Source organism: Ranitomeya imitator, chromosome 9 (genome assembly GCF_032444005.1).
Source record: "Ranitomeya imitator isolate aRanImi1 chromosome 9, aRanImi1.pri, whole genome shotgun sequence".
NCBI lineage: Eukaryota > Metazoa > Chordata > Amphibia > Anura > Dendrobatidae > Ranitomeya > Ranitomeya imitator.
Window position 1 is genome coordinate 15,242,971 of NC_091290.1, and position 26,244 is coordinate 15,269,214.

Here is a 26,244-nt window from a genome sequence, read left to right on the forward strand (position 1 = left end):
TAAATTGCCGTCATGTGATGATTAGTAATGCATGGCATGTCTCTTTAAGCGACTTGTTTTGAGCTTAAAGGGGTTTGTCCACTTTTAGTTTAGGAAGCTAGAAAACTGTCTTACTAGATGGAGATAGCAAAATATAGCATAAGATGTCTAGAGGGTGTGCTAATCAGAAGAGGCGGTGGGGATGCCGGAAGGTAGGAGGAGGTTCGCCATGCTCTCGTCCGACGGTCATGGACTACCAATGGGGCCGCTGGTCCAGGGTTCCACAATACATTTTGCTTAACTCGAGCAGCTACAAAATCGAGTATTATCCCAAAAATATAACCCCTGTAGCCACAATCCATATATTAAAGCCTATAAGAAGCACAAATAACACTAGACGATGGATGGAAAGAAAGCAGAAAAAATCGTTTCGCTAACAATGCTTCATCCAGGGGTCAGCGAAACGTGAGTTGAGAGTAGAGGGTCGATGTTCCTTGCGTGTTGTTACTTTAAACTTGTACTCTGTTCTGTACCATAAGTAAAAGCTATATTCGATAAATGGCACTAATCAGTTTTCTTTCCTTTTTGGAAGGGGGCAAATCTTTCTACTTCTTTCCCATGAAATGTTGCTATTAAGGCTCGATACAAAGCTCGTCTCCCTAAAGGAGTTTCCCAGGACTTTGATATTGACTACCTATTGTCAGGTTAGGTCTTTAATCCATTCTACATTAATAGATTTTGCTACAAAATTTCCCTAAAAATACGGGATCAAATTTTTTGAGGGATATGATTTGCTGAAATCCAGTAAAACGGGTGCAACTCGGCCACAACTTTGTTAGATTTTGAAATTTAGGAATGAATGAAAAAAAGAAAATAATGAACTCTCTCATACCTGTCCTGTAGCCTCGTGGTCCATCGGTTACTCGTCTTCTGCTTTCTTCTCGTTCCGAGTCTCTCAGCCAGTGTTGGTGCTGGCTGAGCCCCCATTCATCAATGATAAATGACCGCATGGTGCCCGTTCAAATTCAGGACCAGTAGAGAAAATCCTAAAAAGAGGAAGGTCAATGAGGAGTCGAATGCCGGACCGGAGGTGACATGATTGGTATGCCGAGGACCCAAAAGTGAATGCTAAAAAGAGGAAGGTCAACGAGGAGTCGAATGCTGGACTGGAGGTGACATGATGGGTATGCCGAGGACCCAAAAGTGAATCTTAAAAAGAGGAAGGTCAACGAGGAGTCGAATGCTGGACTGGAGGTGACATGATGGGTATGCCGAGGACCCAAAAGTGAATGCTAAAAAGAGGAAAGTCAACGAGGAGTCGAATGCTGGCCCGGAGGTGACATGATGGGTATGCCGATGACCCAAAAGTCATGATGGGTATGCCGAGGACCCATACATGAATCCTAAGGTCAACAAGAACTTGAATGCTGGACCGGAGGTGACATGATTGGTATGCCGAGGACCCAAAAGTGAATCCTAAAAAGAGGAAGGTCAACGAGGAGTCGAATGCTGGACTGGAGGTGACATGATGGGTATGCCGAGGACCCAAAAGTGAATGCTAAAAAGAGGAAGGTCAACGAGAAGTTGAATGCCGGACCGGAGGTGACATGATGGGTATGCCAAGGACCCATAAATAAATCCTAAAAAGAGGAAGGTCAACAAGAAGTTGAATACCGGACCGGAGGTGACATGATTGGTATGCCGAGGACCCATAAATGAATCCTAAAAAGAGGAAGATCAGCGAGAAGTTGAATGCCGGACCGGAGGTGACATGTGTTGTGAATTCTGTGGCAGAGCTCCCTCCTGTGGTCACAAGTGGTACTTCGGCTGATTCTCTCTGTGAGTTTCTGTTGGTGGAGGAAAGTGGTATTGCGGCTTCTGAGTTTCCTACCTCAGGTGATGTGGTGAGGTCGTTAGGTACTGCTCTACTTAACTCCACCTAATGCTTTGATCCTGGCTTCCTGTCAATGTTCCAGTGTTGGACTTGTTTTTCCCTGGATCATTCCTGTGGCCTGCTGCTCTGCATAGCTAAGTTCTTCTTTGCTATTTGTTTGCTATTTTTTCTGTACAGCTTGTCTAATTGTTTTGCTGGAAGCTCTGGGACGCAAAGGGTGTACCTCCGTGCCGTTAGTTCGGGTCTTTTTGCCCCCTTTGCGTGGTATTCTTTAGGGTTTTGTGTAGACCGCAAAGTTATCTTTCCTATCATCGCTCTGTTAAGAAAGTCGGGCCTCACTTTGCTGAATCTATTTCATCCCTACGTTTGTCTTTTCATCTTACTCACAGTCATTATATGTGGGGGGCTGCCTTTTCCTTTGGGGTATTTCTCTGAGGCAAGGAGTTCCCACGTCTCAGAGCTCGTTCTATGTTTTTGGATTATTGTCAGATCACTGTATGTGCTCTGACCTCTATGTTCACTGTGGTACTGAATTGCCTTTCATAACAGTACAGGAAGCCAAAAGTACTAATGATTCTCAATAGAGGGAAAAAAGAAGTTCTGAGACCATTTTTTTTTCTTTGCACTGTGTTTTGCCTTTTTTTTCCCCTAGACATTTGGGTGGTTCAGGACACAGGGTGTGGACATGGACATTCAGGGTCTGTGCTCTCCAATGGATAATCTCGTTATAAATGTACAAAAGATTCAAGATTTGGTGGTTCAGAAGCCTATGTTAGAACCAAGAATTCCTATTCCTGATCTGTTTTATGGTGATAGAGTCAAGTTTGTGAATTTCAAAAATAATTGCAAACTGTTTCTGGCCTTGAAACCTCACTCCTCTGGTGACCCAGCTCAACAAGTGAGAATTATTATTTCTTTTTTGCGTGGCGACTCTCAAGACTGGGCATTTTCCCTTGCGCCAGGAGATCCTGCATTAAGTAATATTGATGCGTTTTTCCTGGCGCTCGGATTGCTGTACGATGAACCTAATTCAGTGGATCAGGCAGAGAAAAATTTGCTGGCTTTGTGTCAGGGTCAGGATGAGATAGAGTTATATTGTCAGAAATTTAGAAAGTGGTCCGTACTCACTCAATGGAATGAAGGTGCGCTCGCAGCTATTTTCAGAAAGGGTCTCTCTGAAGCCCTTAAGGATGTCATGGTGGGATTTCCTATGCCTGCTGGTCTGAATGAATCTATGTCTTTGGCCATTCAGATCGGTCGACGCTTGCGTGAGCGTAAATCTGTGCACCATTTGGCGGTATTACCTAAGCCTATGCAGTGCGATAGGAATTTGACCAGAGTTGAACGGCAAGAACACAGACGTCTGAATGGTCTGTGTTTCTACTGTGGTGATTCCACTCATGCCATCTCTGATTGTCCTAAGCGCTCTAAGCGGTTCGCTAGGTCTGCCACCATTGGTACGGTAAAGTCAACATTTCTTCTGTCCGTTACCTTGATCTGCTCTTTGTCATCGTATTCTGTCATGGCATTTGTGGATTCAGGCGCTGCCCTGAATTTGATGGACTTGGAGTATGCTAAGCGTTGTGGGTTTTTTTTGGAGCCCTTGCAGTGTCCTATTCCATTGAGAGGAATTGATGCTACACCTTTGGCCAAGAATAAGCCTCAGTACTGGACCCGGAGTTCTTGTCTGATTACCGGGATGTATTTGATGAGCCCAAGTCCAATACCCTACCTCCGCATAGGGATTGTGATTGTGCTATCAATTTGATTCCTGGTAGTAAATTCCCAAAAGGTCGACTGTTTAATTTATCCGTGCCTGAGCACACCGCTATGTGCAATTATGTGAAGGAATCCCTGGAGAAGGGGCATATTGGCCCGTCATCGTCGCCATTGGGAGCAGGGTTCTATTTTGTGGCCAAGAAGGATGGTTCGCTGAGACCTTGTATAGATTACCGCCTTCTTAATAAGATCACAGTTAAATTTCAGTACCCCTTGCCATTGTTATCTGATCTGTTTGCTCGGATTAAGGGGGCTAGTTGGTTCACCAAGATAGATCTTCGTGGTGCGTATAATCTGGTGCGAATTAAACAGGGCGATGAATGGAAAACTGCATTTAATACGCCCGAGGGTCACTTTGAGTATCTAGTGATGCCATTCGGACTTGCCAATGCTCCATCAGTGTTTCAGTCCTTTATGCATGACATCTTCCGAGAGTACCTGGATAAATTCCTGATTGTGTACTTGGATGACATTTTGATCTTCTCGGATGATTGGAAGTCTCATGTGAAGCAGGTCAGAACGGTTTTTCAGGTCCTGCGTGCTAATTCTTTGTTTGTGAAGGGATCAAAGTGTCTCTTTGGTGTTCAGAAGGTTTCATTTTTGGGGTTCATCTTTTCCCCTTCTACTATCGAGATGGATCCTGTTAAGGTCCAATCCATCCATGATTGGACTCAGCCGTCGTCTCTGAAAAGTCTGCAAAAGTTCCTGGGCTTTGCTAATTTTTATCGTCGCTTCATCTGCAATTTTTCTAGTATTGCTAAACTATTGACCGATTTGACCAAGAAGGGTGCTGATGTGGTCAATTGGTCTTCTGCTGCTGTGGAAGCTTTTCAAGAGTTGAAGCGTCGTTTTTCTTCTGCCCCTGTGTTGTGTCAACCAGATGTTTCTCTTCCGTTCCAGGTCGAGGTTGATGCTTCTGAGATTGGAGCAGGGGCTGTTTTGTCGCAGAGAGGTTCTGATTGCTCAGTGATGAAACCATGCGCTTTTTTTTCCAGGAAGTTTTCGCCTGCTGAGCAAAATTATGATGTGGGCAACCGAGAGTTGCTGGCCATGAAGTGGGCATTCGAGGAGTGGCGTCATTGGCTTGAAGGAGCTAAGCATCACGTGGTGGTATTGACTGATCATAAGAACTTGACTTATCTCGAGTCTGCCAAGCGGTTGAATCCTAGACAGGCTCGTTTGTCGCTGTTTTTTGCCCGTTTTGACTTTGTGATTTCGTACCTTCCGGGCTCTAAAAATGTGAAGGCGGATGCTCTGTCTAGGAGTTTTGTGCCCGACTCTCCGGGTTTATCTGAGCCGGCGGGTATCCTCAAGGAGGGAGTAATTGTGTCTGCCATCTCCCCTGATTTGCGGCGGGTGCTGTAAAAATTTCAGGCTAATAAACCTGATCGTTGTCCAGCGGAGAAACTGTTTGTCCCTGATAGGTGGACGAATAAAGTTATCTCTGAGGTTCATTGTTCGGTGTTGGCTGGTCATCCTGGAATATTTGGTACCAGAGAGTTAGTGGCTAGATCCTTTTGGTGGCCATCTCTGTCGCGGGATGTGCGTACTTTTGTGCAGTCCTGTGGGATTTGTGCTCGGGCTAAGCCCTGCTGTTCTCGTGCCAGTGGGTTGCTTTTGCCCTTGCCGGTCCCGAAGAGACCTTGGACACATATCTCTATGGATTTTATTTCAGATCTTCCCGTTTCTCAAAAGATGTCAGTCATTTGGGTGGTCTGTGATCGCTTTTCTAAGATGGTCCATCTGGTACCCTTGTCTAAATTGCCTTCCTCCTCTGATTTGGTGCCATTGTTCTTCCAGCATGTGGTTCGTTTACATGGTATTCCAGAGAATATCGTTTCTGACAGAGGTTCCCAGTTTGTTTCGAGGTTTTGGCGAGCCTTTTGTGGTAGGATGGGCATTGACTTGTCTTTTTCCTCGGCTTTCCATCCTCAGACTAATGGCCAGACCGAACGAACCAATCAGACCTTAGAAACATATCTGAGATGTTTTGTTTCTGCTGATCAGGATGACTGGGTGTCCTTTTTGCCTTTGGCTGAGTTCGCCCTTAATAACCGGGCCAGCTCGGCTACCTTGGTTTCGCCATTTTTCTGCAACTCTGGGTTCCATCCTCGTTTCTCTTCAGGACAGGTTGAGTCTTCGGACTGTCCTGGTGTGGATACTGTGGTGGACAGGTTGCAGCAGATTTGGACTCATGTAGTGGACAATTTGACCTTGTCCCAGGAGAGGGCTCAACGTTTTGCTAATCGCAGACGCTGTGTGGGTCCCCGACTTCGTGTTGGGGATCTGGTTTGGTTATCTTCTCGTCATATTCCTATGAAGGTTTCCTCTCCTAAGTTTAAACCTCGTTTCATTGGTCCGTATAGGATTTCTGAGGTTCTTAATCCTGTGTCTTTTCGTCTGACCCTTCCAGATTCCTTTTCCATACATAATGTATTCCATAGGTCATTGTTGCGGAGATACGTGGCACCTATGGTTCCATCTGTTGACCCTCCTGCCCCGGTTTTGGTGGAGGGGGAGTTGGAGTATATTGTGGAGAAGATTTTGGATTCTCGTGTTTCAAGACGGAAACTCCAGTATCTGGTTAAGTGGAAGGGTTATGCTCAGGAAGATAATTCCTGGGTCTTTGCCTCTGATGTCCATGCTCCCGATCTTGTTCGTGCCTTTCATGTGGCTCATCCTGGTCGGCCTGGGGGCTCTGGTGAGGGTTCGGTGACCCCTCCTCAAGTGGGGGGTACTGTTGTGAATTCTGTGGCAGAGCTCCCTCCTGTGGTCACAAGTGGTACTTTGGCTGATTCTCTCTGTGAGCTTCTGTTGGTGGAGGAAAGTGGTATTGCGGCTTCTGAGTTTCCTACGTCAGGTGATGTGGTGAGGTCGTTAGGTACTGCTCTACTTAACTCCACCTAATGCTTTGATCCTGGCTTCCTGTCAATGTTCCAGTGTTGGACTTGTTTTTCCCTGGATCATTCCTGTGGCCTGCTGCTCTGCATAGCTAAGTTCTTCTTTGCTATTTGTTTGCTATTTTTTCTGTCCAGCTTGTCTAATTGTTTTGCTGGAAGCTCTGGGACGCAAAGGGTGTACCTCTGTGCCGTTAGTTCGGTACGGAGGGTTTTTTGCCCCCTTTGCGTGGTATTCTTTAGGGTTTTGTGTAGACCGCAAAGTTATCTTTCCTATCCTCGCTCTGTTAAGAAAGTCGGGCCTCACTTTGCTGAATCTATTTCATCCCTACGTTTGTCTTTTCATCTTACTCACAGTCATTATATGTGGGGGGCTGCCTTTTCCTTTGGGGTATTTCTCTGAGGCAAGGTAGGCTTATTTTCTATCTTCAGGCTAGTTAGTTTCTCAGGCTGTGCCGAGTTGCATAGGCAGAGTTAGGCGCAATCCACGGCTGCCTCTAGTGTTGTTTGGAGATGATTAGGGATTGTGGTCTGCAGAGTTCCCACGTCTCAGAGCTCGTTCTATGATTTTGAGTTATTGTCAGATCACTGTATGTGCTCTGACCGCTATGTCCATTGTGGTACTGAATTGCCTTTCATAACAGACATGATGGGTATGCCGAGGACCCAAAAGTGAATCCTAAAAAGAGGAAGATCAACGAGACGTTGAATGCTGGACCAGAGGTGACATGATGGGTATCCCGAGGACCCATAAATGAATCCTAAAAAGAGGAAGGTCAACAAGAAGTTGAATACCGGACCGGAGGTGACATGATTGGTATGCCAAGGAATCAAAAGTGAATCCTAAAAAGAGGAAGATCAGCGAGAAGTTGAATGCCGGACCGGAGGTGACATGATGGGTATGCCGAGGACCCAAAAATGAATCCTAAAAAGAGGAAGGTCAACGAGAAGTTGAATGCCGGACTGGAGGTGACATGATGGGTATGCCGAGGACCCAAAAATGAATCCTAAAAAGAGGAAGGTCAACGAGAAGTTGAATGCCGGACCAGAGGTGACATGATGGGTATGCTGAGGACCCAAAAGTGAATCCTAAAAAGAGGAAGGTCAACGAGAAGTTGAATGCCAGACAGAAGGTCACATGATGGGTATGCCGAGGACCCAAAAGTGAATCCTAAAAAGAGGAAGGTCAACGAGAAGTTGAATGCCGGACCAGAGGTGACATGATGGGTATGCCGAGGACCCATAAGTGGTGAGTAGAAAAGTATACATATTTTTAACTCCTTCCTGGCAGCTTTATTTAATGCAAATGTGCATAGCTGTAATAGCACAGCTCCATACATTGTGCAGTGGGGTTAGGGTTAGGGTTAAGGTTAACCTTAACCCTAACCCGTTCTCAGTACTGCAGCTCAGCTCCTATTGGAGTGAACGTGATCCGAGCTGCAGTAGCAAGAATGGCCCAGTAGAATGTACTGTATGGAGCTGTGCTATTTCCCCGATTATATATATCAGAGCGAGCAGCTGATTGGTTGTCGGACCCTCACCAATCTAATGGTGATTAACTATTTTAGGGATGTGTATGTTTTGGAAGATCCTTTTAAGGAGAAATAGTCTCCTAATGGTTTAGGAATCTATCAGGCGTCAGATTCTGTACAGAATGAACGCCTCTTCTCTGGGTCCTAGGTGGCAAAAATATTTTGTCGCCATCAGTTCTCATTATACAGATACATGGCTCCCGCTGATGACAGACACGTGCAGATCGACCGCTGTCACAAGCAAGGCTTTCCTCTATGCAGACGATCCGCTGGGTCTAATTAATAATGCAGGATGGAATTCTATAGGAAAACCCGGCGCATCCTCCCGATAGAAGAGGGAACGTGAAGCTGCGACTACTGCAGGCTAATGATGACTCCGAGCCGCGGCTCGTATAGAAAGGATGGAGGAAAAGCCTTTCTGCTCAGCCCTGTGAAGTGGCGTCTGTAAGATGCAGTCCCAGATGGCGGAACATCCATCAGACCCACAAGCGGAGTAAGTGAAAAGACAGTAGCGTCCAGGAGGGGGAAGAAAAAGACATTCCGAGGCGGCAATGAGAATCTTAATCTCGTTAAAGGCCCAAAGACAATTTTGCAGCTGCCACCAAAAATCTTCATTCTTGTGAAATGGAGCCGGGGCACTGCAAATCCGTGACAGGAGACGCGGCCGGCCTCCGGGTCAAGTTCACCCAAGACGCTTCTGAAGCATTTTAGCGGACGCTTTTTTTGCTGCCAAACATGCAGTGAAGTTTTCTTGTGTTGTTCTTTTTCATTATTATCGTTGTTATTATTATTATTATGAGATAGTCCTCTATGTGGCAAAATGATGCACGATTCAGTTTTAATTAAGATTAACCAGATTATGGAATGGACCAGTTCTAAAAAGTTTGTAAATAGCTAACAAACATTTCATAGTGTTGCATCAAGTAGAGCAAGCGATGAAATGATTGAAAAATAATGTAAATGATTATATAAATATATATTATATAACAAATATATTCAATATTAGGAAATATTAGGAAAAAATATATTTTTATCATAATATTTAATAATTTTTTTTTAAAATAAATATGTTGACTCCTCCGCATAGTGAAAGATTGCTATGCTGTTCTATGGAAACTGTCTTGCTGAGCTGTCTGTGTCTTGACTCACAGCTTGGTTGTCCAATACTGTGATGGGATTGCTGGGCTTTTGGTGCTTTGATTGACTTTCTGCAGGTGTTCTGGTAATTGCATGGCTTCTTAGCTGAGCTGTCTGCCCCTGATCCCTGCCAGATGTAGTTTGTGCTTCTTGGTGAGTGTTAGCCTGATTCTGTTGCTCTGAGTTCTGACCCTTTGGACCGTGTTCTGACTATCCCTTTGTCTTGTCCTTCGGCTTTTGCTCTGCTATATTTTGTTATTGACCCAGGACTGGTACCTGACTTGTGCCTTTGTCGTTTCCCTTTGTAATCTACATATTCTCTCGGAATTGACCCTGGAACGTCTGACTCTTGTGCCTCACGGCCTGTCCATGAGTAGTGACTAGCATCACAAAAAAAAAAAAAAAATATATATATATATATACTGCTCAAAAAAATAAAGGGAACACTAAAATACCACATCCTAAATATCTCTGAATGAATTATTCCAGTTGCAAATTTTTTTTCTTTGCATAGTGGAATGTGTTCATAATAATAAAACGTAACAATTATCAATGTAAATCAAAATGAATATCCTATAGAGGTCTGAATTTGGAATGATGCTCAAAATCAAAGTGGAAAATCAAATTACAGGCTTATCCAACTTCAGTGGAAATGCCTCATGTCAAGGAAATGATGCTCAGTAGTGTGTGTAGCCTCCACGTGCTTGTATGACCTCCCTACAATGCCTGGGCATGCTCCTAATGAGGTGACGGGTGGTCTCCTGAAGGATCTCCTGGACTAAAACATCCTCCAACTCCTGGACAGTCTGTGGTGCAACGTGACGTTGGTGGATGGAGCGAGACATGATGTCCCAGATGTGCTCAATCGGATTCAGGTCTGGGGAACGGGCGGGCCAGTCCATAGCTTCAATGCCTTCATCTTGCAGGAACTGCTGACACACTCCAGCCACATGAGGTCTGGCATTGTCCTGCATTAGGAGGAACCCAGGGCCAACCGCACCAGCATATGGTCTCACAAGGGGTCTGAGAATCTCATCTCGGTACCTAATGGCAGTCAGGCTACCTCTGGCGAGCACATGGAGGGCTGTGCGGCCCTCCAAAGAAATGACACCCCACACCATTACTGACCCACTGCCAAACCAGTCATGCTGAAGGATGTTGCAGGCAGCAGATCGCTCTCCACGGCGTCTCCAGACTCTGTCACGTCTGTCACATGTGCTCAGTGTGAACCTGCTTTCGTCTGTGAAGAGCACAGGGCGCCAGTGGCGAATTTGCCAATCCAGGTGTTCTGTGGCAAATGGCAAGCATCCTGCATGGTGTTGGGCTGTGAGCACAACCCCCATCTGTGGACGTCGGGCTATCAGACCATCCTCATGGAGTTGGTTTCTAACCGTTTGTGTAGATGCATACACATTTGTGGCCTGCTGGAGGTCATTTTGCAGGGCTCTGGCAGTGCTCCTCCTGTTCCTGCTTGCACAAAGGCTGAGGTAGCGGTCCCGCTGCTGGGTTGTTGCTCTCCTACGGCCCCCTCCACGTCTCCTGGTGTACTGGCCTGTCTCCTGGTAGTACCTCCAGCCTCTGGACACTACGCTGACAGACAGCAAACCTTGCCACAGTTCGCATTGATGTGCCATCCTGGATGAGCTGCACTACCTGAGCCACTTGTGTGGGTTGTAGAGTCCGTCTCATGCTACCACGAGTGTGAAAGCACAACCAGCATTCAAAAGTGACCAAAATATCAGCCAGAAAGCATTGGTACTGAGATGTGGTCTGTGGTCCCCACCTGCAGAACCACTCCTTTATTGAGGGTGTCTTGATAATTGCCAATAATTTCCATCTGTTGTCTATTCCATTTGCACAACAGCATGTGAAAATGATTGTGAAACAGTGTTGCTTCCTAAGTGGACAGTTTGATTTCACAGAAGTTTGATTTACTTGAAGTTTTATTCTGTTGTTTAAGTGTTCACTTTATTTTTTGGAGCGGTGTAGAAATATATATATATATATATATATATATATATATATATAAAGAAAAAAATTAGAACAGCATCATATTACCAAACTTGCGGTGCAAAGCTTTCCAAACCAGTATCCAAGTGGTTCCAATAATATAAGAAAAAAAGGAAAACAGCACACAAAAAAATAGAAAAAATGGGCTTTAATGCCTGGACGGCGCGGCCACGCCGTCCAGGCAAGACAGCCTGGAACATTTTAAACGCAAAAGCATTTGGTGAAAAAACGCATTTAAACGCATTTAAATGCTGCGTTTTTTAGACGCATGCTTTTTTGCATGTTTTAATTTAAATGTGGCGTTTTGACGCGTTTACATGCGTTTTTTCCTGCGTTTGCGTTTTTAAAACGCATGATGAGAAGGGTATGACAGCTGCCAATTATCAAAATCAACAAGAAAACCCACTATAAACAGAAATAGCTAGGGTTAGGGTTAGGGTTAGGATCCCTAGTAACCCCAGGGATCCTAACCCTAACCCTAACCCTAATGGATCCTAACCCTAACCCTAACCCTAAGATCCCTTAGGGTTAGAGTTAGGATCCCTTATGGTTAGGGTTAGGGTTGGGGGTTGGCTTATCAGTGTGTATTCTTGTGTTTTTCTATTAAAACGCATGCGTTTAAAAACGCATGCAAACACGTGCTTAAAAACGTGCGTTTACATAGACAGCAATACGTTTTTTTTGCCGCAAAAAAACGCATGCGTTTTTTTGTGGCAAAAAAACGGCGCTAGAAATTACTACATGTTGCATTTCTGCAACAAAACACATGCATAGAAAACGCAGCAAAACGCATGCAAAAAAAGCATGCGTTTTTAATGTTAAGTATAGGGAAAAAAACGCATGTGTGAAACCAGCCTTAAACAGTGTCCAAAAGTTGCAATTAACCCCTCCAGGTCAAAATGCCTCAATTTGCGACTACCGTAAAGCGGTACAATAATAATAACTAGCCGGGACAAATATGCAACCGCTTTACGGTAGCACTTACCCATTGATTCTTATGGGTGCAAAATGCTGTAAATACGCTAAAAGAAGTGACATGCTTCAGTTTGCTAAAGCGCAGCAATTTTCCAAATCAGTCAGAAAAATAAAACAATTTGTGCATGAGATTTCTGAAATCTCATAGACTTTGCTGATAATAAAAATAATAATAATAATCTTTATTTACATAGCACCAAAATATTCCGCAGCGCTTTACAATTCAACAACCTTACAACGCAGCTTAAAATTTTGCATTAAAAAAATGCTGCAAAAACGCAACGTATGAACATAACCTAACAGAGACTGGAGCAGCATTGGAGACTTTTTTTTTAAACGTTTCTACCAGAAATCTTGACCGCCCTCTTGCTGGGGTAGATTCGTTATATCGTGCGCCAATTTCTAGTGTAAATTATAGATATTTTATTTGGTGGTCCCTTCCCTTTTGCTTACTCGTAGAAAAGCAGAGAAACAAGGGTCGGCTGGGCTTGGACAAAAAGAATTGCAAAAATTAGTTGCGCCTTCCTTCATAGATGCCCCAATCGTTTCTTATTTTTTTGAGATTGATACATTTTGTAGTTTTTCTTAACGATTCCAGACAACAGAATTTAAGGGCATCTTGGGTAGGAAATTCAAAGAAGGAGCCAACAAAGAATTTGGGTGCGAATAGAGAAAAAAAATAAAACTCCACCTAGTCTGGATGCATCGTGGTCAACTCGTAGAGGATCGCCTCAACTAGATATTAATGTATCGGCCTCTAAGACTTCATGGCTGGACTCACACATTGGAGGCTGCGGGGTTTTGGCCAGGAGACCTTTGACCGGTCTGTGCATCATGGTCCATACTTGGAGCTCAAAACAATGATGTTTGAATCCGGCCAAAGAAAACAAGAAAATTAGCTTTTCCCCAACATCTTGGTTGATGTTCACACTTCTGTTTTTTTTTAATCACAATGCGTCGGCGCGACGTATTGACGGATGCGTCAAAAATAGTGAAAAATGGACAACGCATCCAGTATTTCGACGGATCCGCTAGACGGTTCCGTCGAAAAACTGGATCCGTTGCATCCGTTTTTACCATCTGTTTCATCCGTTTCATCCGTTTTTTTTTTTGACGGATCCGTTTTCCATACCTAAAAATGGGAGTCTCCCCAATGTGATTGGCTCCTGGAAAATAGGGAAACCAATATATTAATTTGCTGGCTGTCTTCAGGCTGGCAGGAGTCTTGCTGACACATTTGGGGGTGACGCCCCAGGCCAGGTTCATATAAATTTGGGGCCTGTCTGGCCAATTGGCTACAAATTCCTGATTCTGAGCATGCTCAGTGTAAAAAAACGGATTCCAGCGCTGGATTCCGTCATACGACGTGTCACGACAGATCCTGCGTCCATAGGCTTCCATTCTAGTCAACGACGTACGCCGCAGGATCCGTCGTGACTAGTGTTGAGCGATACCGTCCGATACTTGAAAGTATCGGTATCGGATAGTATCGGCCGATACCCGAAAAGTATCGGATATCGCCGATACCGATATCCGATACCAATACAAGTCAATGGGACACCAAGTATCGGAAGGTATCCTGATGGATCCCAGGGTCTGAAGGAGAGAAAACTCTCCTTCAGGCCCTGGGATCCATAGTGAGGTGTAAAATAAAGAATTAAAATAAAAAATATTGTTATATTCACCTCTCCGGCGGCCCTTGGAACATCACCGCGAGGAACCGGCGTCCGGCAGGCTTCTTTGTTCAAAATGAGCGCCTTTAGGACCTGCGGAATGACGTCGCGGCTTCTAATTGGTCGTGTGCCGCCCATGTGACCGCCACGCGACCAATCAGAAGCCGCGACATCATTCCACAGGTCCTAAAGGCGCTCATTCTAGGAATTTATCTGAGGAATGACGTCGCGGCTTCTGATTGGTCGCGTGGCGGTCACATGGGCGGCACGCGACCAATCAGAAGCCGTGACGTCATTCCGCAGGTCCTAAAGGCGCTCATTTTGAACAAAGAAGCCTGCCGGACGCCGGTGACTCGCGGTGATGTTCCAGGGGCCGCCGGAGAGGTGAATATAACAATATTTTTTATTTTAATTCTTTATTTTACATCTCCGATACCGATACCCGATACCACAAAAATATCGGATCTCGATACCGCAAGTATCAGCCGATACCCGATACTTGCGGTATCGGAATGCTCAACACTATTCGTGACACGTTTTCCCGACGCAGACAAAAGACGTTACATTGAATGTTTTTTTCCAGACGACGGTCCGCCAAAACACGACGGATCCGTCGCACGACAGATGCAATGTGTGGCCATCCATCGCGATCCGTCTCTAATACAAGTCTATAGGAAAAAAAACGGATCTTGCGGGCACATTTGCAGGATCCGATTTTTTCCCAAAACGACGCATTGCAACGGATCTGAAAAGACGGAAGTGTGAAAAAGGCCTAAGGTAGTGATTGTCACATCTATGGTCAGTTCTTGACCATTGCTACAGATTATTCTGCCTCTTCCCGGACAAGACTTTTATTCTAATTTTTCATATTCATCTTTTTTTGCTTTTTTTTGTTGTTGCACGAACCAATTTACATTTTTATGAGCTCCTTAATCTGAAAAATTGAAATGAAATACAATAATTCCTCTCCTTTTAAGTGAAGCGAGAGCGAATTGTTGCGTTCTGTTTCCTATTCCGTTGTATCACAGCTATGTAACATCTTTTTTTTTTTCCAGCGTTAATATCTTATAATTAGATTGTTCACGCCACGTCTTGACTATAAGTTTATAGGAGACTCATTAATATTTCAAGGATGTTAAAAGTATAATCTGCCAGAGAGAGACGTCTAAGATCCTTGATATTTTTATAGTAGCGCAAAAAAAAGGATTTGCTTGGTTATGGTTACAGTATAAGCGTAGGCGCTGACCTTTGTAGTTCCAAGTGCTGTATAATTCCGAAGGTACCCGTCGTCATGAAATTTTGGTCAATGGTGGCCAGGATCAATGTCACTTAGTGGGAAAAAAACATCACACAGGTTGAGTTTTACCTGTCAGATACTTATCTCCTTTAGAATTCCTTATGAAGCCAAAGGAGATTTAAACTCCCCCCAAAAAATCAAGTTATCCCCTATCCATAAAATAGCGGGATGATCTCTAGGGGTCTGATGACTGAGATCCCAGCTATCCCATTCTCAGGGCTCTTAAACCCCTAGAACGGGGCTCTCTATTCCACCTTCACTCCATTCATTGTCTATGGGAGTTATTCCCTGTCAGTCCCATAGACAATGAATAGATATGAGGTCCACACTGTATTCTGGATGATGGTGAAGATCCTCATTCTTGTGAATCACAGCAGGATCAACAAGTCATGGCCGGTCAGATGGATAGGGAATAACTTGATCTTTTTAGCAGTAACCCTTTAAGATAATCCCATCTTATTAAAAGTTTTGCTGCTACACATAAAACCAAAGTCTCCCAACCTTATAAATTTTGGTGGGCAAATCTCTACCAAAAAATAATGAAAAATGGATGGGGCATGTTGAATTTCAATATGCGCAATCTTTTGATTTTAAAGAGTTAAATTAGAAAAAACAGGAACAATAATAAGCGCAATAGGGTTTTATCCAGCTGACAATGGGTTGGCCAAAGGCAATGAGAGAGAATTGGATCGATTTATGGTAATGACACTCCGATCAAACTTTGTCCGAATTTGATCATAGTGTCAGCTTAGTGTGATCGGATACTCTTGGCTGGGAGAATCGTAACAACTGTGAGGAGAAGATGGGAGAACAAAATGTCTCCATTCATCCGCGTGCAGTCCGATGATTTGCATGCCTCTATAAATTTGAATGACCGAGTGTAGTGATGGGCGAACCTGTGGATGTTCGGGTTCGGTGGGCTTGGCCAAACATCTAAAAAAAATTGGTGTTGGTACAAGAATGGTACCCGAACCCCATTCAGATGAATGGGGGGCCCAGACATCCGTTGTTTGCCATGCTGTCACCTGCATCACAGCACATCAAACACGAGCTCTGATCAACGACAAGAGAACTGTGGTTCCTACGCTGCCAGATGACAGTGTGAGCCAGCAGCAGTGACCGGCGGTAAAAAGGTTACCTCCTGTCACATACATCGCCTGATGAGAGCGTGCTACTCCCATCAGCCTACGCCTGATAACAGCAAGAGCAGACGCCGCTGATGAGAGTATTTATCAGCCAGCACATGTTCTACAGATAAATAAATAATAAAAAATAACTTGGGGTCTCTTCTATTTTTAATAACCAGAGCAGGCAAAACTGACAGCTGAGGGCTACAACCCTCAGCTGTCAGCTTTATCATGGCTGGTTGTCAAGAATAGAGGGGTCCCACGTTGATTTTTTTTTAAATAATTTAAAAAAAATAATATAAAAAAATGCATGGGATACCCCCATCTTTAACATCCAGCCAAGCTAAAGCAAACACCTGCGGGCTGGTATCCTCTGACTGGCAAGCCTAAAATTGGCAGCCTGCAGCTGCTCCAGAAAACGTGGATAATGGATCCCCCCCATAGTATAACACAGCTGCCATAGTGTATAATGGAGTCCCCATAGAGTATAAAACAGCCCCCATAGAGTATAATTCAGCCCTATATAGAATATTATAGCCTCATATAGTATAATGCAGCACCATATACTATAATGCAACCGCATATAGTGTAATACAGCCTCATAGAGTATAATTCAGCCCTATATAGTATAATGCAGCCCCTATATAGTATAATGCATCCCCATATAGTATAATGCAGCCCTATATAGTATAATGCAACCACATATAGTGTAATACAGCCTCATAGAGTATAATTCAGCCCTATATAGTATAATGCATCTCCATATAGTATAATGCAGCCCAATATAGTATAATTCATCTCCATATAGTATAATGCAGCCCTATATAGTATAATGCAGCCCCTATATAGTATAATGCAACCACATATAGTGTAATACAGCCTCATAGAGTATAATTCAGCCCTATATAGTATAATGCAGCCCCCATATAGTATAATGCAGCCCAATATAGTATAATGCATCCCCATATAGTATAATGCAGTCCCATATCTTATAATATAGCTTTGTAAAGTATTATGCAGCCCCACAGAGTATAATACAGGTCCATAGAGTATTACGGAGTCTCATAGAGTATAATGCAACCCCATATGGTATTATGATGCCCCATATGGCGTAATGCAGCCTTAAATAGTATAATTCACACCCCATATTACTCCAGTATTATGGTCATCACGTACTCACTGATTTCAAAATAAATACATACTTAACTCTTCTCGTTCTCCCGCTGCTCCGGTCTCTGCATCACATCTACTCAGCATCTCCATGTGATGCCAATACACTTGAATATGTGATGCATTGGGGGCAGAGCTGTTGCTGGCACTGAGACCCCCTTATTCACAGTCCCCATAGTGGCCACTGACAGTGGGCCACTGAGGGAGTGGGGGCCCTAGGCAAATCCCTAGTTTACCTGCCCTTAACAATGGCCCTGCATTTACAGCGTGCACAATTTGGACCGGCAAATCAACCATTCCTGCCTGAGCTTGCAATCATCACAATCCCCGGCAATCGGGAAGCCAAGTAAGCCGGGGAGCAGTGTGCTCCTGAAGATAGAAGATTAGACAACCTCTTAAAAGAATCCGCACATCCCAGGTTCTGCTTTACCTATACTTCCCCTGTTAGTCCAAAAGGTTACTGTTGTCCACATGTCTGACTTCCTAATGAGAAGGCAGGTTGAGGGTCTCAATGTTTCACAATACTCCAAGATGAGGATCTCGAAGTCTCAATTTACCATGATCTTTGTAGCCTTCAGCTGTCAATCACCATTTTGTATTCTTCCATTCCGCCATAACAATGGGGAATAACATGACGTGGAATCTCCGGTATTGGACAATCTTTATGTTACCAATCAACCATTGTCAGAGTTCATCTCCGATTCATGTACATGCAACAGAGACAAGTCCAACATCCGATGAGAAAGCCAGCAGATAATTCCGATGACCGGTCAGCCTGGAGGAAACTTGTCTGAAGGAAGTCGCCCATCGTTAGAGAGAGAGGAGGATGTTAGCATGCATTCAGTTTGAAGATCTGACTATTATTTGATGTGGATTTTTTTTGAGAAGATTGCGTTTTTCCCAGAAATAATTCATCTGATGTACCACGGGGTGACATGTCTTGTCAAGTCGGATCAGTCAGATTGTGTTACCTGACGGATGTAACACGTTGTGACTGATTTGACCTGACATAATGCTGAATCGTAATAGGATTTGTCAGCGGGGAGGTGGATTCTTCTGCTTCTGCACTTGCTTTTAGCTTGCTTACCTGTGGGGAAAAGGACGTGCGCATTTAATCTGCCTGAGTGTCCCTTTGGCATTGCCGAGCAGGTTGTGTAGTCAATAGGTTATAATGCAATAAGTTCCTTATTGTTCTTGTTGACTACTTACCCTGCAAGGATCCTGGCTTTCAGCATGGTGGACATGACCGGAACCACCTGAGATGATGCTTTCAAGCTTCGTACTGAGAGCTGAGTTTTAGGGGAGCTGCTGATAATGGAACTCCAGCTGTTCCGTACAACTCAGGGTGGAGCGCGGTAATTTGCTGATTTGGGAATGAAATAAAAAAATTATGATCATTAGAAAAATTTATTTTATATTTTAATTATACTGAACAGTAATGGATTTTTTAAATTACATGGTTTTAAATAGTGTATCTGGCAAATGTCGACCTTCGCTATCCACACACTGCTGCATACGTTTTCTGAAGTTTTCATGAACTCTAACAAGCTTGTCCACTGGTATTCTGCCAATTTCAGCTTCAATATTGTTCCTTAGGTCTTCCAAGGTATTGGGACGGTTGATATACACCTTAGACTTCAGGTAACCCCAAAGGAAAAAATCGCATGGGGCTAAATCTGGTGAGCGTGCTGGCCAGTTCACATCTCCCCTCAAAGAGATAAGCCGTCCAGGAAACATTTGCCTCAAACAATTCATGGTAACCCTCGCTGTGAGTGCAGTGGCACCATCCTGTTGGAACCATGTATCCTCTAGTTCCATTGCCTCAAGAGCCGGCTGAAAATAATCCTGTATCATAGACAAGTACCGTTCGGAGTTCACAGTTATGGCACGACCATTATCCTGAAAAAAGTAAGGACCAATGATGCCTACTCGTGATATGGCGCACCACACAGTGAAAATGAGGTGAAAATGTGCCTCATCAGAAAAAAACACAATTGCGTCACGGGGTATCGTTGCTAACATGTCTTCACAAGAGGTCTGTGGTCAAGCTCCCTCCTGTGGTCATGAGTGGTACTTCGGCTGGTTCTGTCTATGAGCTTCCTCTGGTGGAGTGGGGCTGCGGCTTCTGAGTTTCCTTCCTCAGGTGACGAGGTCAAGTCGTTAGGTGCTGCTCTATTTAACTCCACCTAGTTCTTTGTTCCTGGCCTCCAGTCAATGTTCCAGTATTGGTCTTGCTCTCTCCTGGATCGTCTTGTGGCCTGTCTGCCCTGCATAAGCTAAGTTTTGCTTGTGTTACTTTTGTTTGCTATTTTTTCTGTCCAGCTTGCTATATTGGTTTTTCTTGCTTGCTGGAAACTCTGGGACGCAGAGGGAGCACCTCCGTGCCGTTAGTCGGTACGGAGGGTCTTTTTGCGCCCTCTGCGTGGTTGTTTGTAGGTTTTTGTGCTGACCACAAAGCTATCTTTACTATCCTCGGTCTATTCAGTAAGTCGGGCCTCACTTTGCTAAAATCTATTTCATCTCTGTGTTTGTATTTTCATCTTTACTCACAGTCATTATATGTGGGGGGCTGCCTTTTCCTTTGGGGAATTTCTCTGAGGCAAGGTAGGCTTATTTTTCTATCTTCAGGGCTAGCTAGTTTCTCAGGCTGTGCCCGAGGCGCCTAAGTCTGGTCAGGAGCGCTCCACGGCTACCTCTAGTGTGGTGTGATAGGATTAGGGATTGCGGTCAGCAGAGTTCCCACGTCTCAGAGCTCGTCCTATGTTATTAGTAACTATCAGGTCACTTTGTGTGCTCTTAACCACCAGGTCCATTTTGTTTCTGAATCACCAGTTCATAACAGTGCTGGAGGCCCAAAGTACTAATGCTTCTCAATAGAGGGAAAAGAGAAGTTCTGAGACCATTTTTTTTTCTCTGCACTGTGTTTTATCTTTCTTTTCCCCTAGACATTTGGGTGGTTCAGGACACAGGTGTAGTGATGGACATTAAAGGTCTGTTTTCTTGTGTGGATCATCTCGCTGCAAGAGTACAAAATATTCAAGACATTGTGGTTCAGAATTCTATGTTAGAACCTAGAATTCATATTCCTGACTTATTTTCTGGAGATAGAGCTAAGTTTCTGAATTTCAAAAATAATTGTAAACTGTTTCTGGCTTTGAAACCCCGCTCCTCTGGTGACCCAGTTCAACAAGTTAAGATCATTATTTCTTTATTACGTGGCAACCCTCAAGACTGGGCATTTTCCCTTGCGCCAGGAGATCCTGCATTATGCGATATTGATGCGTTTTTTCTGGCGCTCGGATTGCTGTATGATGAACCTAATTCAGTGCATCAGGCAGAGAAAAATTTGCTGGCTCTGTGTCTGGGTCAGGATGAGGTAGAGATATATTGTCAGAAGTTTAGGAAGTGGTCTGTGCTCACTCAGTGGAATGAATGTGCGCTGGCAGCAATTTTCAGAAAGGGTCTCTCTGAAGCCCTTAAGGATGTCATGGTGGGATTTCCTATGCCTGCTGGTCTGAATGAGTCTATGTCTTTGGCCATTCAGATCGATCGACGCTTACGTGAGCGTAAAAATGTGCACCATTTGGCGGTATTATCTGAGCATAAACCTGAGCCTATGCAATGTGATAGGACTTTGACCAGAGCTGAACGGCAAGAACACAGACGTCGGAATGGGCTATGTTTTTATTGTGGTGATTCCACTCATGCTATCTCCGATTGTCAGAAGCGCACTAAGCGTTTCGCTAGGTCTGCCACCATTAGTACGGTACAGTCGAAATTTCTTTTGTCCGTTACTTTGATCTGCTCTTTGTCATCCTATTCTGTCATGGCATTTGTGGATTCAGGCGCTGCCCTGAATTTGATGGACTTGGACTTTGCTAGGCGCTGTGGGTTTTTCTTGGAGCCCTTGCAGTATCCTATTCCATTGAGAGGAATTGATGCTACGCCTTTGGCCAAGAATAAGCCTCAGTACTGGACCCAACTGACCATGTGCATGGCTCCTGCGCATCAGGAGGATATTCGCTTTTTGGTGTTGCATAATCTGCATGATGTGGTCGTGTTGGGGTTGCCATGGCTACAAGTCCATAACCCAGTATTGGATTGGAAATCTATGTCTGTGTCCAGCTGGGGTTGTCAGGGGGTACATGGTGATGTTCCAGTTCTGTCTATTTCATCATCCACCCCTTCTGAGGTCCCAGAGTTCTTGTCGGATTACCGGGATGTATTTGATGAGCCCAAGTCCAGTGCCCTACCTCCGCATAGGGATTGCGATTGTGCTATCGATTTGATTCCTGGTAGTAAGTTCCCTAAGGGTCGACTGTTTAATTTGTCTGTGCCTGAGCACGCCGCAATGCGGAGTTACGTAAAGGAATCCTTGGAGAAGGGTCATATTCGCCCATCGTCGTCGCCATTGGGAGCAGGGTTCTTTTTTGTGGCCAAGAAGGATGGTTCGTTGAGACCTTGTATTGATTACCGCCTTCTAAATAAAATCACAGTCAAATTTCAGTACCCCTTGCCGCTGCTGTCTGATTTGTTTGCTCGGATTAAGGGGGCTAGTTGGTTCACCAAGATAGATCTTCGTGGTGCGTATAATCTTGTGCGTATTAAACAGGGCGATGAATGGAAAACAGCATTTAATACGCCCGAGGGCCATTTTGAGTACCTGGTTATGCCATTCGGGCTTTCCAATGCTCCATCAGTATTTCAGTCCTTTATGCATGACATCTTCCGAGAGTACCTGGATAAATTCCTGATTGTATACTTGGATGATATTTTGGTCTTCTCGGATGATTGGGAGTCTCACGTGAAGCAGGTTAGAATGGTGTTCCAGGTCCTGCGTGCAAATTCTTTGTTTGTGAAGGGGTGAAAGTGTCTCTTTGGTGTTCAGAAGGTTTCATTTTTGGGTTTCATTTTTTCCCCTTCTACTATCGAGATGGACCCTGTAAAAGTTCAGGCCATTTATGATTGGACTCAGCCGACATCTCTGAAGTGTCTGCAAAAGTTCCTGGGCTTTGCTAATTTTTATCATCGCATCATCAATAATTTTTCTAGTATTGCTAAACCGTTGACTGATTTAACCAAGAAGGGTGCTGATGTGGTCAATTGGTCTTCTGCTGCTGTAGAAGCTTTTCAGGAGTTGAAGCGTCGTTTTTCTTCTGCCCCTGTGTTATGCCAGCCAGATGTTTCGCTCCCGTTCCAGGTCGAGGTTGATGCTTCTGAGATTGGAGCAGGGGATGTTTTGTCGCAAAGAAGTTCTGATCGCTCGGTGATGAATCCATGTGCCTTCTTTTCCAGGAAGTTTTCGCCTGCTGAGCGTAGTTATGATGTTGGCAATCGAGAGATGTTGGCCATGAAGTGGGCATTCAAGGAGTGGCGTCATTGGCTTGAAGGAGCTAAGCATCGCGTGGTGGTCTTGACTGATCACAAGAACTTGACTTATCTCGAGTCTGCCAAACGGTTGAATCCTAGACAGGCTCGTTGGTCGCTGTTTTTTGCCCGTTTTGACTTTGTGGTTTCGTACCTTCCGGGCTCTAAGAATGTGAAGGCGGATGCCCTGTCTAGGAGTTTTGTGCCCGACTCGCCTGAGCCGGAGGGTGTTCTCAAAGAGGGGGTAATTTTGTCTGCCATCTCCCCTGATTTGCGGCGGGTGCTGCAAAAATTTCAGTCTAATAGACCTGACCGTTGCCCAGCAGAGAAACTGTTTGTCCCTGATAAATGGACGAGTAGAGTTATCTCTGAGGTTCATTGTTCGGTGTTGGCTGGTCATCCTGGAATCTTTGGTACCAGAGATTTGGTGGCTAGATCCTTTTGGTGGCCGTCTCTGTCGCGGGATGTGCGTTCGTTTGTGTAGTCCTGTGGGATTTGTGCTCGGGCTAAGCCCTGCTGTTCTCGTGCCAGTGGGTTGCTTTTGCCCTTGCCAGTCCCGAAGAGGCCCTGGACACATATCTCTATGGATTTTATTTCGGATCTCTCCGTCTCTCAAAAGATGTCGGTCATTTGGGTGGTTTGTGATCGCTTCTCTAAGATGGTCCATTTGGTACCCTTGTCTAAATTGCCTTCCTCCTCTGATTTGGTGCCATTGTTTTTCCAGCATGTGGTTCGTTTACATGGCATTCCGGAGAACATCGTTTCTGACAGAGGTTCCCAGTTTGTTTCGAGGTTTTGGCGAGCCTTTTGTGCTAGGATGGGCATTGATTTGTCTTTTTCCTCGGCTTTCCATCCTCAGACAAATGGCCAAACTGAACGAACCAATCAGACCTTGGAAACATATCTGAGATGTTTTGTTTCTGCTGATCAGGATGATTGGGTGTCCTTTTTGCCTTTGGCTGAGTTCGCCCTTAATAATCGGGCCAGCTCGGCTACTTTGGTTTCGCCGTTTTTCTGCGATTCTGGTTTCCATCCTCGTTTCTCTTCAGGGCAGGTTGAGTCTTCGGACTGTCCTGGTGTGGATACTGTGTTGGATAGGTTGCAGCAGATTTGGACTCATGTAGTGGACAATTTGACATTGTCCCAGGAGAAGGCTCAACGTTTCGCTAACCGTAGGCGCTGTGTGGGTCCCCGACTTCGTGTTGGGGATTTGGTTTGGTTGTCATCTCGTTATATTCCTATGAAAGTTTCCTCTCCTAAGTTTAAGCCTCGTTTCATTGGTCCGTATAGGATTTCTGAGGTTCTTAATCCTGTGTCTTTTCGTTTGACCCTTCCAGCTTCTTTTTCCATCCATAATGTATTCCATAGGTCATTGTTGCGGAGATACGTGGCACCTGTGGTTCCATCCGTTGATCCTCCTGCCGCGGTTTTGGTTGAGGGAGAGTTGGAGTATATAGTGGAGAAAATTTTGGATTCTCGTATTTCGAGACGGAAACTCCAGTACCTGGTTAAGTGGAAGGGTTATGGTCAGGAAGATAATTCCTGGGTCTTTGCCTCTGATGTTCATGCTGCCGATCTGGTTCGTGCCTTTCATTTGGCTCGTCCTGGTCGGCCTGGGGGCTCTGGTGAGGGTTCGGTGACCCCTCCTCAAAGGGGGGGTACTGTTGTGAATTCTGTGGTCAAGCTCCCTCCTGTGGTCATGAGTGGTACTTCGGCTGGTTCTGTCTATGAGCTTCCTCTGGTGGATGTGAGTGGGGCTGCGGCTTCTGAGTTTCCTTCCTCAGGTGACAAGGTCAAGTCGTTAGGTGCTGCTCTATTTAACTCCACCTAGTTCTTTGTTCCTGGCCTCCAGTCAATGTTCCAGTATTGGTCTTGCTCTCTCCTGGATCGTCTTGTGGCCTGTCTGCCCTGCATAAGCTAAGTTTTGCTTGTGTTACTTTTGTTTGCTATTTTTTCTGTCCAGCTTGCTATATTGGTTTTTCTTGCTTGCTGGAAGCTCTGGGACGCAGAGGGAGCACCTCCGTGCCGTTCGTCGGTACGGAGGGTCTTTTTGCGCCCTCTGCGTGGTTGTTTGTAGGTTTTTGTGCTGACCGCAAAGCTATCTTTACTATCATCGGTCTATTCAGTAAGTCGGGCCTCACTTTGCTAAAACCTATTTCATCTCTGTGTTTGTATTTTCATCTTTACTCACAGTCATTATATGTGGGGGGCTGCCTTTTCCTTTGGGGAATTTCTCTGAGGCAAGGTAGGCTTATTTTTCTATCTTCAGGGCTAGCTAGTTTCTCAGGCTGTGCCCGAGGCGCCTAGGTCTGGTCAGGAGCGCTCCACGGCTACCTCTAGTGCGGTGTGATAGGATTAGGGATTGCGGTCAGCAGAGTTCCCACGTCTCAGAGCTCGTCCTATGTTATTAGTAACTATCAGGTCACTTTGTGTGCTCTTAACCACCAGGTCCATTGTGTTTCTGAATCACCAGTTCATAACAGTCTCCCTTTCAGCTCCGGCTGAGGCGGGTGCTGCTCAGCACAGACATCGGTCCCATCATCTTGCTCAGGCTTCTGGTATACACTTGGTTACTGCTAGCTCTCCAGCCAAGCCTATGGGAACCAGTGATATTCTGGTGCAGTCCTGAACTCCAGAGTCTAAGCCCAGATATCACCTTACTGAGCAAGTCCGTGATGTGGCGTCTTCTCATTAGTGGTCGGACGTTAGTTGCTCTGGTGATGTGGCGGCTCCGGATTGGCCCACGGGCAATGCCATGGCCGGCTGGGCGTGAGTGTTTGGGGTGGAACCAAGGGTTTAAAAGGCTTTCAGTGGCACACATGGGCGCACTAGTATCATTTATGTGTGGTGTTTGTGAGTGGATATTGTACCATTCTGTTTGCATGTGATGCTCTATACACTGAGAGTCCTTACGTCGGCAGGTAGGGTTCGGACGGGGTAGCTACCTCTTGGCTTAGCATCTGTTTCCCACATGTGTGTGGTTAGCACAGTTGAGTTACGCAGCAGGTCCAACCCTCAGGCTACACCTCTCGGGGAAAGCAACAGGGCTTTGCACCTACCGTCACATGAGCTCTTCCTTTGGCTCTTCATCTGCCTCATTCTTGTGTGCGATTGACACAGTTCAGTTGCAGAGTGAGTGCAATCCACGTGCTTCCATCCCTGTGACGGTTAACCGGGTATTAGAACTCAGCAGTCTGAGTGCAGTACCTCTCAGTGAAGTAACTGAGCTTGGTACTTTGCGTTCTGTTCATACTGTGTGGAATTAACGTAGTCTGATTTAGGTTCATGCTCGCAGCATCGTTCCGTCATTGTCCACACACAATCTGGTTGCGAATGCACTTTATTGTTTACTTTTATTTAGCGCAATCCACCAACCCTAATACAATGAACTGGCAGCAAACAACAAC